Here is a 16,273-nt window from a genome sequence, read left to right on the forward strand (position 1 = left end):
CCGAGGTGGGCGGATCACCTGAGGTTGGGAGTTCAAGACCAGTCTGACCAACATGGAGAAAACCTGTCTCTACTAAAAATACAAAATTAGCCGGGCATGGTGGTGCATGTCTGTAATTCCAGCTACTCGGGAAGCTGAGGTAGGAGAATCACTTGAGGCCGGGCGCGGTGGCTCAAGCCTGTAATCCCAGCACTTTGGGAGGCCGAGACGGGCGGATCACGAGGTCAGGAGATCGAGACCATCCTGGCTAACACGGTGAAACCCCGTCTCTACTAAAAAAAATACAAAAAGCTAGCCGGGCGAGGTGGCAGGCGCCTGTAGTCCCAGCTACTCGGGAGGCTGAGGCAGGAGAATGGCGTAAACCCGGGAGGCGGAGCTTGCTGTGAGCTGAGATCCGGCCACTGCACTCCAGCCTGGGCGACAGAGCGAGACTCCGTCTCAAAAAAAAAAAAACAAAAAAGGAGAATCACTTGAACCCGGGAGATGGAGGTTACAGTGAACCAAGATCACGCCATTGCTTGGGCAACAATAGCGAAACTCTGTCTCAGAAAAAAAAAAAAAAGACTTAACCTAGAGCTTGAATTCTGTCTATTGTTTGTTTGCTTCTTTACTCTAGTGGTTTAAATCTGCCTTAAAGAGTCAAATAGTATAGAGTGTAACAACATATGGAACAGTGGAAAGTGGACTGAAAAGGAATGCCAGTGGTTCTTCAATCTGCAGCAATAGCACTTAATGAATGAGCCAACCATAATGCCTTTCAGACCTTATTAGGCCCTCAGGGAGCCTTCTAGGACATCTTGTCCTACCCCTTTATTTTATACCTGAGGCCCAGAGGGGAAGTTAACAAGGACTAATGAAGGGTAGACCTCAGGTTACCCAGTGGCCTATTCATTAAGTATTCTTTCCACTACATGACAGAACCCCTGAACATAAAGAAGTCACAGATTCACAGATTTGCAATAAAGCAGCCAAGGACTTTATCAAGACTTGTGGTTCAAATAATAACAGCCACTATTCGTTAAGTACTTTATGTGCGTTATCTCATTTATTGGGTCACAACATGTAATAAGGAGTCTGATCTGATTTTTTGATGTTTGACTGCTGGCAGCTTTTAAGCCCCAGTCCCCTCTTCCCATTGTTCCCCACATCTGGGCAAGCTTTTAAGAAAGCTTGGGCACTACCTCCTTTAGTGCTGGCAGGATTCAAACCACATAAGCCCCTGACCATGTGTGGGAACCCATACCCTGGTCCTACCTCCTGGCCACAATAAAACCCCCTGTCCAATCTCCTTTTCTGGCTCTCTTAAGCCAGTTTTGGGCTGGCTTGGGATGCCTGCCCTGCTCTCCCTTGGAGAGCCCCAATTATACAATTAACAAACCTTTTCATACACTTTTTGTTTGTGTTTGGCATCATCAGTCTTGACACTGGACCAAATTTTGGGTAGATGGTCACAACAGAACTCAGAGGTATGTGCCATTATAATCAGCATTTTGCAGATGGGGAAGCTGAAGAATACAAAGGTCAACATTATATACAGAGGCTTCTAAAAGGCTACAAAATTATAGAAACTACCTCTGAAAGTAAATATACTGCTAAGATTTCAATTCAGATCCAAGAAAATGTAATAGTTTGTGTGTGCTATTGAAAGGTAAGCAAAGAATCTATGATAAATCTTTGACTCCTAGTTAAAGTTCTTGCCCAGGGTCACACGGTTACTGATGGGGCTGGGCTTGAAACCCAGGCACTGGACTCTGGAATCTACACTCTAAGCATCTCAAACTGATATTGGTCCAATTGCAAAGCCTGTGCTCTTTCCACAGCAGGAAAGTAAACCTGGATTGCATAAAGCTATCGAAAGGTTGTGCCTACAATAATATTAAGAGTATATGCCAGGCATTGCTAAATCTTTTATTTAATCTTTTCTACAACTCTGTAAAGTCAATACCATTATTGTCCCCATTTTACAGATAAGGAAATTGGAGGCTCAGAGAGCTTAGGAAATAATATCCAAGGTCACAGAGGTTCTTGCGAAGCCTCTGCTTACTACCTGTGTGACCTTGGATATTATTTGTCTTGAGAAATTACATGGGTTGATTTATTAGAAGTCATAGTCTAATGTTCATTTGGAATGTGGAGTTTTGGATTCTTCCAGGACCATAATAATAAAGGTAATATTTTCCCTGTATTGAGTGACAAGCCCCTTATATACATTCTCCTATTTAAACTTAGAGCAATGCTATAAAGTAAGTGCTGCTATTATTCCCATTTTGCAGAAGAGGTACTTGAGTCTAAGAGAGGTTCACAAATGAAAGCAAGCTAAGCTATGGACCTGGGTAGAAGCTGAAATTTAAAATCCCACTGGTTACACTGGCCAAGCTCTGAAAGACTTACTGGCTTCACAATTTGAGCCCTAATTCTTTCCTCTCCCCACTGAAAGTACACAATATCTAGCAAGAACCTCACCATATCTTTGGGATTTTAACACACAACCAGCTGCCCTGCCACAGCCCTCCCGCCATCAGCACCTCGTGAGCTGTTGCAGCATATTCCTCCTCAGCACCTCCTGTCAGATTCCTCATTCTTGTTGATTTTAGAGCCTGCACTGTCACTGGAATTGCCCTTGCTGCTGTAGCTATTCAGGCATCACATGCTGCAAGTCCTTGTTATCTCTAGGACAGCTCTTTTTCATATTCAGTAGAAAAGGAAGAAGAAGGAAAGGAGAACCTTCTGCTGTCCATACATTTCCTGAAGCTTGTAGCTCTGGAAATGGAAATCCATGTACCCAGAAAGGAGAATGCTGAGCGAACCTACAGAAAACGGAGAAGAATGCAGTTACTGGAGGAGGCCCGAGAGTGGTCCTCCAGGACCATAAACTCCTGCAAACAAATTCAGCCCTCCAACAAAAACTGAAAAGTGGATGGAATTTCTTCTGATTTATTTACCCCAAATTAGAATGTGATTCTCGCCACCTTATCATGCAGGAAGTCTATGTTCACACAAGATGGAGATAATAATAGGACGCATGTTGATTCTAACAGGAACGGAGAAGCATCACCTGCAGGCTTATTTTTAAACTTCAATTTTTCCTACCTTTGGTGAATCATAGATTTTAGGGGGCAACAGGGAGCCTAAAAGCAGTGAAGGTACTTTGGTAGGAGTAGCAAGAGCACTTGAGTTGATGGAAGGAGGTCTGGCTAAGCTTGTTAGTTGTTCCAACTCAGTCACTGAAAAGCAGTGTAACCTCAAACAAATGCTTTCCTTTCTCCTCTCAAGCCCTCCAAGTCCTACCTCATTTGAACTTCAATATTCTTTGCCTTTTTTTTCTTTTGTACAGCTCTAGCTCTATTTGGTTTTATTCAAGAAAATGACAAAGTGGCATCAAGTGTCTCATCATGTATGCTAGGCACTGTGTAAGTTCCTCAAATGGAACTACATACAAAGAGCTTGGGAGGCACAAAGACAGGGATAGTCAGGGTAAGAATCTGAAAGGAGGGGCCACTGAAGCTGTGCCTCGAAGGATGAGAGGCAGAAAACAAGACCAGGCAGCCAGAGGAGCATACACTCTTCACTGCCTCTGAAATTGTCGAAGGACCTAGAAGAACCTGGTTTGTTTCAGGGAACCTGGGAATCGTGAGAAATTTGGTATTGCTCTAGAGGAAGAGTGTGTTAATATGAAACAAGACCAAGGAGCTAAGAAGTCAGGAACAGATCATGGAGGGCCTTGGATGGCTTGCCAAGGAGCTTGTATTTTGTCCTGTGGGTAGCACAGGTTGCCAACAGAGTTGGTTTTTAGCAGCAGCATCATATAATCAGATTGTTTTCATAGGAAAACTGCTCCGGTTTCAATATGAAAGATGACCTGGAGCAAGGTGACCCTGGAACCCTGGAGGCCAGTGGGATGTTAGTGCCTGCATTACATTCCAGCCAAAGATAAGGACCTTCTGGTTGAAAGGCTTTAGGTTGGTTTCTAATGATCTCTGCCTGCTGACATTCAGGCCCCTGTTTATTCCCCTCCCCTTGAGTGTGGCCTGCCCCTAATGTCTCACTCCTATAAACAGAATACAGTAAAGGTGATGGATGTCTCTTCTGAGATTAGGTTACAGAAAGGCTATGACTTCCAAAACCAGCTGCCATGTCATGAGTGGCCCTATGGAGAGGTTCAGATGGCAAGTGGCTTATATCTCTGGCCAAAACCCAGCTAGACCCAGAGGCCTGCCGATCAGCCACTTGAGTGAACTCGGAAGTAGATCTTCTGAGGCAGGCCGACAGCCACGTCAGTGACCTGGGAAATGGATCCTACCCCAATGGAACCTTGAGATAACTGCAGTCCTGGCTAACTCCTTGACTGAGTCCTTGTAAGAGATCCTGAACCAGGTGGGCCACACCAAGATTCCTGAGCCACAGAAACTGAAATTAACAAGTAGGATATCTGTTGTTTTATACTGCCAACATTTGAGATAATTTCTTACACAGCAATGGATAAGTAATATAAGCCCCAATAAAGCAGTGGCAATGATAAGCAGGTGAATTCTGAAAATGTGAACAAGCTGGGTTGGTGTGTGAGAATTAAACAGATAGCTAGGCAGACATCGACGCTGTTTAATTAAAATGGAAAATAAAGTAGGAGGTGTCTCTTTGGGGAGGAATATGATACACTAGTTTGCTGGCCAAAGTTTGAGGGCCTGTGGGACACCCCTGGGAATATACTTAGGAGGCAGCTGGATTCAAAGGGCGGAGGTTTAGGAGAATCATATGGACTGGACATTTAGGAATATTAATGTAGAGGTGGCTTAGGAAGTGCAACACTGAAGTCCTGGAGATCCTCAACGTTTCATCAAACTAGTGTTATTGTATGTGTTTTTGTGTGTACTATGTATGTATATCTTCTCCTAAGCAACTACATCGCATCCTTAAAAAAAATTTCCTTATCTTTGCAGCCATATTTGGGTTTTCATTTTACCTCACTAAAGACTCCAAATATGAGTGAGTCTCTTCACCTTTCAGATTAACGTGAGCCCTCTCCAAATTGGACAAGTTCCCTTTTTAAGAGTGCTGCATAAATCTGCTGTTGATTTCTGCTGCTTGTAATTATTAGCAACATCTCTAGAGTTCATATGTTGTTTACACACTCAGCCTAATTTATTCTTCCCAAAGAAATTATATAATGTGGCATAGCAGGAGAGCTTGTTAGAAGAAACACAGTACATGAAGAGTCTAGAAGATGTCAAGTTGACCCAGAGATCTTTATCAGGGGTTGGTAGTGGTGAGTGTGTTTCTAGCTAACCTGCAGAATGTAAACAGAGCCTGCAGACAGACTGAAAGACAGCTCTATCAGCTCTGCTGGAAGTGTTGACAACATTATCCTACCCAGGGTGTGAGCACAGAAGTTTGTTACTATTCCAATTTTGCTGAGCTGCTTGGGGCTTTTGACATTACAGATATCCTGTTCCTGCACATAGACTCTCATAGAAGAATCTTAAAGTTAGAAAGCACCTTAGAGGTCTTCTCAGAAAAGAATGCACAGACCAATTCTGAATGTTTGGAACTATCTACTTGCAAATAATGGTATTTCAATTGCACAATTAATAAAGCAACAAATAGAATCATTTTCTATTGAGCAATGCTAGTAGATGGAATATGTTTTTATTAACTTACAAAACCACATTAAATTTGATGGGGCAATGGTTCATTTGAACAAAAGTGATGTAGATATTAATGTGATTATACATGGAAACATATAGTATCAAACTAAAGTCACATATCAAAATCCATTCTTTTCACTTTAAAAGTTTAAGAACTGGCCAGGTGCGGTGGCTCATGCCTGTAATCCCAGCACTTTGGGAGGCCGAGGCGGGCAGATCACGAGGTCAGGGGTTCGAGAACAGCCTGGCCAACATGGTGAAACCCCGTCTCTACTAAAAATACAAAAATTATCTGGGCAAGGTGGTGGGCAGCTGTAATCCCAGCTACTCGGGAGGCTGAGGGAGAATTTCTTTTTTTTTTTTTTTTTTTTTGAGACGGAGTCTCGCTCTGTCGCCCAGGCTGGAGTGCAGTGGCGCGATCTCAGCTCACTGCAAGCTCCGCCTCCCGGGTTCACGCCATTCTCCTGCCTCAGCCTCCCGAGTAGCTGGGACTACAGGCGCCTGCCACCTCGCCCGGCTAATTTTTTGTATTTTTAGTAGAGACGGGGTTTCACCGTGGTCTCGATCTCCTGACCTTGTGATCCGCCCGCCTCGGCCTCCCAAAGTGCTGGGATTACAGGCGTGAGCCACCGCGCCCGGCCTGAGGGAGAATTTCTTGAACCCGGGCGTCGGAGGTTGCAGTGAGCCGAGATTGTGCCACTGCCCTCCAGCCTGAGTGACAGAGTGAGACTCTGTCTCAAAAAAAAAAAAAAAAAAAAGTTAAGAACTTAAACTCCTTTTCTTGTGCTATCTCTGTTCATGCTACCTCTGTCTCTAGTCACCCCCAGCCAGGGTGAAGAAGAGACTCACCCTGCTTACCTACCTCTTGATCTTACCACTTCCCATGCTCATTGCTACTGGACTCAGTTAGAGATTGCTTTCTTGCCTTAACCAAAATCAAACAGTCTCTTGGCTATTCTCTCTGCCTCTAGCCTTGTACAATTTGTCCTTCACAACATAGTCAGCTTGATCTTTATAAAGCACTGACCAAAATCATTTCATGGTTTCCACTGAGTACAGAATCAAGTCACAACCCCTTAGCATGACATTCAAGGTCCACGAATGCGACCTTTTCTACCTCTCCAGCCTCATTTCCTGTGACGTCACTCTATCTGCTCCCTCCAAAGCCATGTTCTTTAACCACATAAAGTTCCCTGACTCCAAGATAGATGGCTGTGTGTTTTGCATGCTGTTCTATCAGCCCGGAATGCCCACCACCCCTTCTTTTCCTGTGAAATTTCTATGTATATTATAAGGCTCAGCTTAAATATTCTCTTCTCTAGGAAGCCCCTTCTTTGACTCTCTCATGAACCCTGGCTCTACCATGAAATGGTTCCCATTTCATTTTGTCTCAAGAATGAGGCCTGGTGACCTTCTCTCTCCAAACCTACATTGTGAGCCACATGACTTCCTTTTGTTCCTAGATCGTTGCACACTTCCTGACACATAGGTTGCCTCAAAAGTGTTTATAGAGTAAATAAATCATGGGCGTTAGCAAAGCTTTTTAACATATTTCAAAAGTCCTTGAAGGTTTCATGTTTAGATAAAAACTGAAGTTCATTAAATGTTTTGAATACTGTTTAATAAGTATTATACACTTTTTATTTTTGCTCATCGGGGATTGCCAAGATCCACGTATAAAAGCATATTTGTCATCAGTTAATAAAATGTAAGAGTAAAATAAACATGGTAATTTAAACTTCAGTTACATTTGATTGACATTTTCATAGAGAATACATACTTTAAAAAGAAACAAGCTCTTAATTACTTCTTTAAATAGGACCCTTTTGTCAATGAAAATTTTATTTAATACAGAAGTTCTCACTTTTAAAATTTTTGAGGAGAGTTGCTACCACAAAAACCCAATTTGAAATTCTAGACTTTTAGTAACTAAAAAGATTACTTTGTTTTTCTTTTGGGAATGTTTTGTCCTTTTCTATACACCCTCAAACTGAGAAAGTGTTTCTGGTGGAGGTGAAAAGAACGCATTCAGCCTTATTAAAGGCAGGTTGAGGGTAGTTGTAAAAATCATTGAACAGGGAGGGAGAATACCCAAGATCTAGTTTGCTGACTCTGGCATTAACAAGCTATGTGACCTTGTTATGCCTGTATCTCTCTGGGCCTCAGTTTCCCTGTTTGTAAAGTGAGAGTGCTGGATTAGATGATTTCTGAGGACTTTTCCTGTTCTAACAGACTAGGTTAGCAGAATGCATTTGGATTGAGGTAGCAGCTGGTTAGTACAATAGTCCCTAGCGCTGGACAGGTTTCTCTCAAACACCTCTCCTAGTATCAGCCACCAGAGCCCCAGGTGTTTTTTTAAATTCAAATAGCCACTTTATTGAATATAATTTAATACCATAAAATTCATCCATGTAAAATTTAAAATTCAATGGGTTTTAGAATATTTCCAGTGGTGCAACCATCATCCCAATCAATTTTAGAGCATTTTTACCATGCAAAAAAGAAACCCTATACACATTAGCAGTAACTCTCTGAAACCCTATACAAATTAGCAGTAACTCTCTATTTCCTCCCAACCCCTCCAGCCATAGGCAACCACTAATCTAATTTCTGTTTCTATAGATGTGCCTATTCTGGATATTCATACAAATTGAATCATACAATATGTAATCTTTTACAGTTGGCTTCTTTCACTTGTTAATGTTTTCAAGGTTCATCGATGTTCAGCATTTATTTTTCAAAAAACAACTTGACTGGGCATGGTGGCTCACACCTGTAATCCCAGCACGTTGAAGGCCGAGGTGGAAAGATTGCTTGAGCCCAGGAGTTCAAGACCAGCCTGGGCAACATAGTGAGACCTCATCTCTATGAAGAATAAATAAAAAACATTAGCTAGCTGTGGTGGAACATACCTGTAGTCTCAGCTACTTGGGAGGCTCAGGCAGGAGAAGCACCTGAGCCCAGGAGGTTGGGAGGTTGAGGCTGCAGTGAGCAGTGACGGAGCCACTACGCTCCAGTCTGGGAGACAGAGTAAGACTCAGTCTCAAAAAATAAAATTAAGCCACGCACAGTGACTCACACCTGTAATCCTAGCACTTTGGGAGACCAAGGTGGGCAGATCACTTGAGGCCAGGAATTTGACACCAGCCTGGCCAACATGGCAAAAATCCGTATCTACTAAAAATACAAAAATCAGCTGGGCATGGTGGTGCATGCCTGTAGTCCCAGCTACCGGGGAGGCTGAGACAGGAGAATCATTTGAACCCCGGAGGTGGAGGTTACAGTGAGCCGAGATCGTGCCACTGCACTCCACCCCGAGTGACAAAAGGAGACCCTGTCTCAAAAAAATAAAGAATAAACTTTACTTTTCAGAACAGTTTTGGAATTACAGAAAAATTGGGAAGATTGTACAGAGAGTTCCCATATAACGCCATATCCCATTTCCCTTATAATTAACGTCTTACATTAGTACGGTACATATGTTATAATTAATGAACCAATACTGATATGTTATTACTATATAACTCCATACTTTATTCAAATTTCCTCAGGTTTTCCCAAAAGTCCTTTTTCTTTTCCAGGATCCTATCAGAATACCATAATACATTTACATTACGATAGTAGTCAAGTCTGCTTAGGCTACTCATGGCTGTTTCCTAGCCTTTTGTTGTTTTTGATGACCTTGACAGTTTTGAGGATTGCTGATCAGGTGTTTTGTAGAATGTCCCTCAACTAGAATTTGTCTGACGCTTTTCTCATGATTAGACTGGGATAATTGTTTTGGGGAGGAAGACTGCAGAGGTAAAGTGCCATTCTCATCACATCATATCAAGGCTACATACTATCAACATATTTATGACTGTTGATGTTGACCTTGATAATCTGGATTTGATAGGGTTTGTTGGGTTTCCCCACTGCAGTTATCCTTTTTGCCTCTTTTCCATACAGTACTCTTTGGAAGGTACTCACTGTGAGTAGCCCACACTTAAGGCCTAGGGAGTTGTGCTCCACTACCCTGATCCAGACTATCTACATAAATTACTTGGACTTCTTCTGCACAGATTTGTCTCTTCCTCTCCTCTCATTTATTTATTGTCTTGTTTATTTATATCAGTGTGGATACACGCATTGTTAATACTTTAGGTTATAATCCGATACTGCTTTATTCATTTTGTTTCTCAAATTGTTCCAGTTTGGTCACTGGGAGCTATTTTAATCGGCTACCATGTTCCTTTGACACAGAGCATCACTGTAGTTTATTTGTCTTCTCTCTCCCTCTCCCTGTTTGTCTTTCTCTCTCTCTCTCTCTCTCTCTCTGTCTAACTCTTTTTCCTTCCCTTACTTTCCATCACTGCAAGATGCAACAGGCTTATTTTGTATATTTCTGGCCCCAGTCCTAGAATCAGTCATTTTCCCAAAGATCCCTGGTTCCTTTTATTGAAGAATAATATTATAAACTAAGATCTGGGCACTGGGTGTATTCACTGTAACTGGGATGTCTTTGCTTCCAGGTCCTCTCAGCAGACAGAACAACGAAATATGTGTGTGTATACTAGCCCCTGTATATACTAGTACTCAATTTATTTTCATTGCAGAATACTATTCATTGTATGGATATATTGAATTTTACGTACCTATTAATCACGTAATCGACATTTAGGTTGTTTCTACTTTGGACTGTTATGAATAATGCTGTTACTAACATTAGTTTCCAGATTTTTGCGTGAAAATATGTTTTCATTTTTCTCGGATATTCCTTAGAGCGGAATTGCTGGGTCATATGGTAAATCAATGCTGAACCTTTTAAGGTACTACTGGACTTGTTTCAAAGAGTTTTGCACTCTCACTAGCACTGAATAAAGATTCCAATTTTTCCACATCTTTGGCAACACTTGTTACTGTCTACTTTTAAATTGTTATTATAATAACCATGTTATTTGTGAGTGGTATCTCATTCTGGCTTTGATATGCATTTCCCTGATGACTAATGATGTTTAGCATCTTTTCATAGGCTTATTGTCCATCTGTATATTTTCCTTGGGAAAAAAATGTCTACTCAAGTCCTCTGCCCATTTTTAATTGAGTTGTGTTTGTATTATTTCGTTTCAAGAGGTTTTATATAGTCTAGACATAAACCCCTGATCAGATATGTGATTTGCATATATTTTTTTCAATTCTGCAGGTTGTCTTTTCACTTTCTTGATGGTGTTCTTTGAAGCAAAACATTTTTAATTTTTATGAAGTTCAGTTTATTTATTTTTGTGTGTCTGTTTATGCTTGTGGTGTCATATGGCTTTCTTTTCATTATTAATGGTGAAGACTGATTGTGCCTTCTTTTATATCAAGAACTAGCCTCAGCAATGAGAAGCATCACTCATGGTGGGAAGTACACAATCTGACCAGAGAACACTCCCTCTTTTCTGAAAGGTCAACAGAGGCTATTGAGAAAGTGATCATAATAGCTTACATAAGCCAAATGTGGTGGCATGTGCCTGTGGTCCCAGCTACTCAGGAGGCTGAGGCAGGAGGATTGCTTGAGCCCAGGAGTTTGAGGCTGCAGTGTACTATGATGGAATCTGTAAATAGTCACTGCACTCTAGCCTGGCAACGTAGCGAGATCCTGTCCCTAAAAAAAGTTTTTTTTTTTTTTCAAATTTACAAAGAGAATAATAACTAACGCATACTGCACAATGTGTGCCAGGCACTGTGCTTAGCCCTCAAAGCACTGTTTTTTTGGTTGTTGTTTTTTGTGGGGTTTTTTATTTTTAATATTTTTTTTAATTTTTTTTTTTTTTTTTTTTTTGAGATGGAGTCTCGCTCTGTCACCCGGGCTGGAGTGCAGTGGTGCCATCTCGGCTCACTGCAAGCTTCACCTCCCAGGTTCACACCATTCCCTGCCTCAGCCTCCCAAGTAGCTGAGACTACAGGACCACGCCCGGCTATTTTTTGTATTTTCAGTAGAGACGGGGTTTCACCATGTTAGCCAGGATGGTCTCAATCTCCTGACCTCGTGATCCGCCCGCCTCGGCCTCCCAAAGTGCGGGGATCACAGGCATGAGCCACCGTGCCTGGCCAAAGCACTGTTTTTTATTGAATCCTTAACCACAAACTGGACACATTGTTGTCCCCACTTGACATTTCAACAAATCGAGGCTCAGAGTAAGTGATGTCCTCAAGAGCCCACAGCTGGTAAGAAATGGAGACAAAAAATTATAAATTCAATCTTGATTTTCACTGATCCTATCGGCTTCAAGTCCCCAGGGCACCCATTCCTAAACATGCAATAAACACTCATTAATATTCTGAGAGCCTCCTATAAAACAGGCATTGTGCTGAGTATTGGTGAAGAGTAGACATGATCTTTGCCTTCATGGAACTCACAGACTAGAAAGCAGACAAGAGGCAGAATCATACAATTAATTAAAATAATCAGTGGAATCAGTGCCTGGAAAGGCACCCAGAGCTATGACAGCTTATAACAAGGAGATCTGTCCTATTCTGGAGAAGGGCACCATGAAAACCTTTCTAAAAGAAGTGGTGCTAGGGATAGGCATCATGCCTCATGCCTGTAATCTCAGAATTTTGGAAGGCTGAGGTTGGAGGATTGTTTATGGCCAAGAGTTGGAGACCAACCTGGGCCACATAGCAAGACCCTGTCTCTCCAAAAATAAGAAAAGAAAAAGTGGCTGAGTGTGGAGGTTCACACCTGTAATTTCAGCACTTTGGGAAGCTGAGGCAGGAGGATTGCTTGAGCCCAGGAGTTCGAGACCACCCTGGACAACATAGTGAGGCCTCATCTCTATAAAAAAAAAAAAAGTGGTGAGTGAGCTGGGATGTTCAGAAGGACACTGGACTATTTGAGAAACAAGCTTGGAAAAGAACATTCTAGGTAGAGGAAATAGCAAGTTCAAAAGCCCTGAGGCAAGAGACCATGCATTTTTGCCAATAGATGTAATTGTTAGGAAATCTGTGCTTGGTGTGTGGATTTGGGGGAAATCCTACAGATGCAAAAAGTAAAATATGTACTGTGCATAATAATCTTTATTTAAGACAATTACTAGACTTTAAAATGTGTTAACATGTGAAACTAACACAAACCATAATCTATTTATTCAACAAACATTTCTCAAAAGGAATCCAGGCTGAGGTTGAGTGAAGGAAGAGTAAGAGGTCCAAGGAGTTGAACCCAGAGAGGTAGGCAAGAGCTGGATCAGGCAATGCTTTTGAGAGTTGGGATATTTTTTAAAGTGCAATCAATAGGAAGCCACCAGAAAGTTCTTTAAAAAGTAACAATGAAAGGATTTATGTTGGGCAAGTGGAGTGAATGTTCTAGGGAAAATGGGTTGAAGCAGGCCAAGTAGAAGTAGTGAGAACAGGTAGAAGAAGGCCATGGCAGAGGTCCAACAAGAAATGACACTGGTGGTGTGGATGAGGATGGTGACGATGGAAAGGAGAGACACAGCATGTTGTATGTATTCCACTCAGCTGGTTGGTGCTCACCTAACCTCTCCTCTGCCTGACCAGGGAACCCACCCCTGGGCTAGCTCTCTGCCCCCTTCTCAAGAGGGCAGTGAGGGTTGATCGGGCCCCTGCATTTAAGCGCCTTCTGGTTCCTCAGTGGCCCCAGCTCCCCGCAGCCCAGGCTGTTCAGCTTGGCGCCCAAGGAGGTCTTTTTCTCCAGTGAGTGGGTCTGAAGAATGACGGAGCTGCTCACTAATCTGATCCTGCTCCTGCTTACTGAGGAGGGGAATTGGCAGGGGGTTGCTCTGGTGTGCTTGTCCTGCTTGTGTTAACTGCAGGCCCCAACCTGGAGAAAAGCTAGAGGATTACTGCTCCTGGGGCTCCCTGCCCCCTCCTCGCCCCAAAATAGCTGAAGGAAAGGCTTGAACTTTTTCTCTTTCACAAGGAGACACAATTTTGTATTTGTGATAGGGAGAGAATATATTTTAAACCTGCCTTTTCTACTGATAACAGGAATGCAATCTTATTAGAGAAAGTTGGAAAGTACAAGAAGGACGACTAACCAGTATTTATAACACTACCCTGCATTTTTGCATGTCTCTCCAGTCAAATATACTTAAACAGTCAAGGTCATATACACTGAATATAGTTCTGTGTATCTTGCTGTTTACGTTTTGTGCTTTAAGCTTTTTCCCATGTCATTAAAAATTTCTCTGTAAATGATTTTCATATCTGCAAAGTAGCCTTTTTAAAACATTTTACTTAACCTTTCTCCATCTGTTGGACATTTGGTCTGTTTGGAACTTTTTTGCATAAGAAGGGCTGTGATGAACATCTTTGCTATAAATCTTTGGCTGCATTTTGGATGCGCCTCTTCAGCCCCCACCTTCACCTCCTCCTAGATTTCTAGAAGGGGGATTAATGAAGGAAGTTGTATAGTCAGAAGATAGGAAAGCAGAACTCTTCCTAGGGTAATTCCCACCAAAAAGTAGCTCTGCGCCTGTCATAGAAGCCACAAAATGGACTAGTCATTTTCCTCGGTAAGGACTTGATGCTTCCCACATCACTTTCATTCACCAAGAGGTGGCTAGTAGGTGTCTCTGTGTCAGGAATGACCTCTCTCTAGAGGCCCGCCCCGCTGGATAATGGCTTTGAGGGGCAGCTGGGGCTGTGATTTCACTGGTTTCTCTCTTGGTTTTGTGGCCGGCAGAGGAGAGAGTATCCTGCCAGCCCTGGGAGTGTGGTTCCACTGCGCCGCGGTAGAACCAGCTACGCAACCTTGAGCACCGTCATTTCCCCTTTTGGGGCCAGTTTCCTCCTGTGTAAAACAAGGAAGAGGAGGGAGGAGGAATTAGAGTTTGACCAGATTTCATTATTGTTGCTGTTTAAGCAGCAGAACGCTTGTTATAAATTAAACCTTATCAGAACCCCAATGTATAAAACTGATTAAGGTACAGTTCCCCTGATAGACGTGAGTGGGGAGGAGTGGGGGAGGGGCCCCAGTTTGAAAACTCCGGCCTAGAAGATGAAAGTTTCACTCTAGTTCAGTTCAGTTCTCTTCCCTATTGCTGAAGGGTAGAAAAAAAAAATCTTTCATCTGTATTTAAATCCTCCTAATGTGCTGATTGATGAAATCTTTTCTCTTAAAGGCAATTTGGAAATCAGACAAAGTGAAGCACAAAGCCATGGATGTTTAGAGAGAGAGTGAGCAGTATGTGAGGCACGCTGAAAGGGTGACCCTGGCACTTCTAAGAAGGCAGCAGCACAATGGACTCTTCGAAAGAAGCAGTGTCAGAGTTTATTCCCCTGTTGGCACCGCCTCCCACAGTGGGGGCGAATTGCTTGTTTTTATCCTCCCTTTCCTGGAGTCATTTCAGACCAAACTTGAGTCCACAATTGCTAGCAATTGGAAACGCAGAGTAACCTACGGACAGGTATTTTATTGAAGGCCAAACACGGTGAAAAATATGATGGGGGGATAGATAGGACAAAAGAGTTTCCTCTCGCCCCTGGGTTTTTGGAGCACCCGGGTTGAGGGGCAAGGGGAGATCAGACTCACTGATCAGGCAGCTTGCGGGTTTGCTCCGATCACAGCAGCAAGAGTTGAAGCACCAACCAGCCAGGAGGGGCGCGAGGTCTGTGTTCCCGGGATTGGGAAAAGGGGGAGTGGTACCGAGGCAGAGATTGAACCCGAACAGGGGCCCCAGCCCGAGCTCGAGCCTGGACGCGCGGCAGGACCAGGAGGAGGACTGGGTGGAGGGCAAAGCGTATGGGTCTGTAAATCAACGCCGGCCCCCTCCCACCCCATGCTGCACGGTAGGGATTGGAGTGAGGGGGGTGAGGGGTGGCAGTGGAAATGTCTTAGGGGGCTGGTGCTGCCTTCCCAGGGAGACCCAACCTTTCTTGGAGAGGCGGAGTGGGTTTAGTCTCCAGGATCCTCAGTGATGTGTAAAAAGCGGGCACGACCCCCGAAGCCTCAGAAAGCCCCCTCCCCACCCCACCCCCCAGGCCCTCCCCGGCCCGCAGGTGAATGACTGGCTCGCACAAAGGAAGCCGGCTGGAAATGTGGAATTCGGACCAATTTACGGGAGACTCTGTCGCCTAGGGTCCCAGCAGACCTCAAGCAAAGAAACCTGTGGTCAGTAGTGGATGAGGATAAAAACAGTGCACCAGGCCAAGCTTATTGGAAAGGCTGAGTTTAGTTATTCTGGGATAGCGAGGTAACAGGATTAAAGGGATTAAGGAAATCACCTCAAACAGCTGAGGAGGGGGTAAAAAAACACTGGTTCTATTTGTTTTCTTCCTAGGCCCCAAACAGATACACTGGGGCCGTGTGGCTGGGCGCGAAACTAAAGGCCCTTCGGGGGGCACAGTGGAATGGCCAAGGGTCAGGAACTGGAGGAAAGTGGGGAGGGGGAAGGAGTAGAAAGCGGGCTCGAGACTCTGGATGAAAAGGAGCCTTCTCTGGAAAACAAATAGGTGGACTGAGTTCACACGTTAAAAACAAAACGCCTGGGAGGAGTTTCGGAGATCTTTGAAAATCTAAGGAGTACTTTTTAATACCAAATCTTCCAGCGCTGAATGTTGACTCGGCGGTTCAGCTACCAGGGTTGAAATGTATTTGTTTCCTGCTGGGGATCCCTGTAACCATTTATTTTTAATAGGATCAT

Source organism: Macaca mulatta, chromosome X (genome assembly GCF_049350105.2).
Source record: "Macaca mulatta isolate MMU2019108-1 chromosome X, T2T-MMU8v2.0, whole genome shotgun sequence".
Lineage (NCBI taxonomy): Eukaryota > Metazoa > Chordata > Mammalia > Primates > Cercopithecidae > Macaca > Macaca mulatta.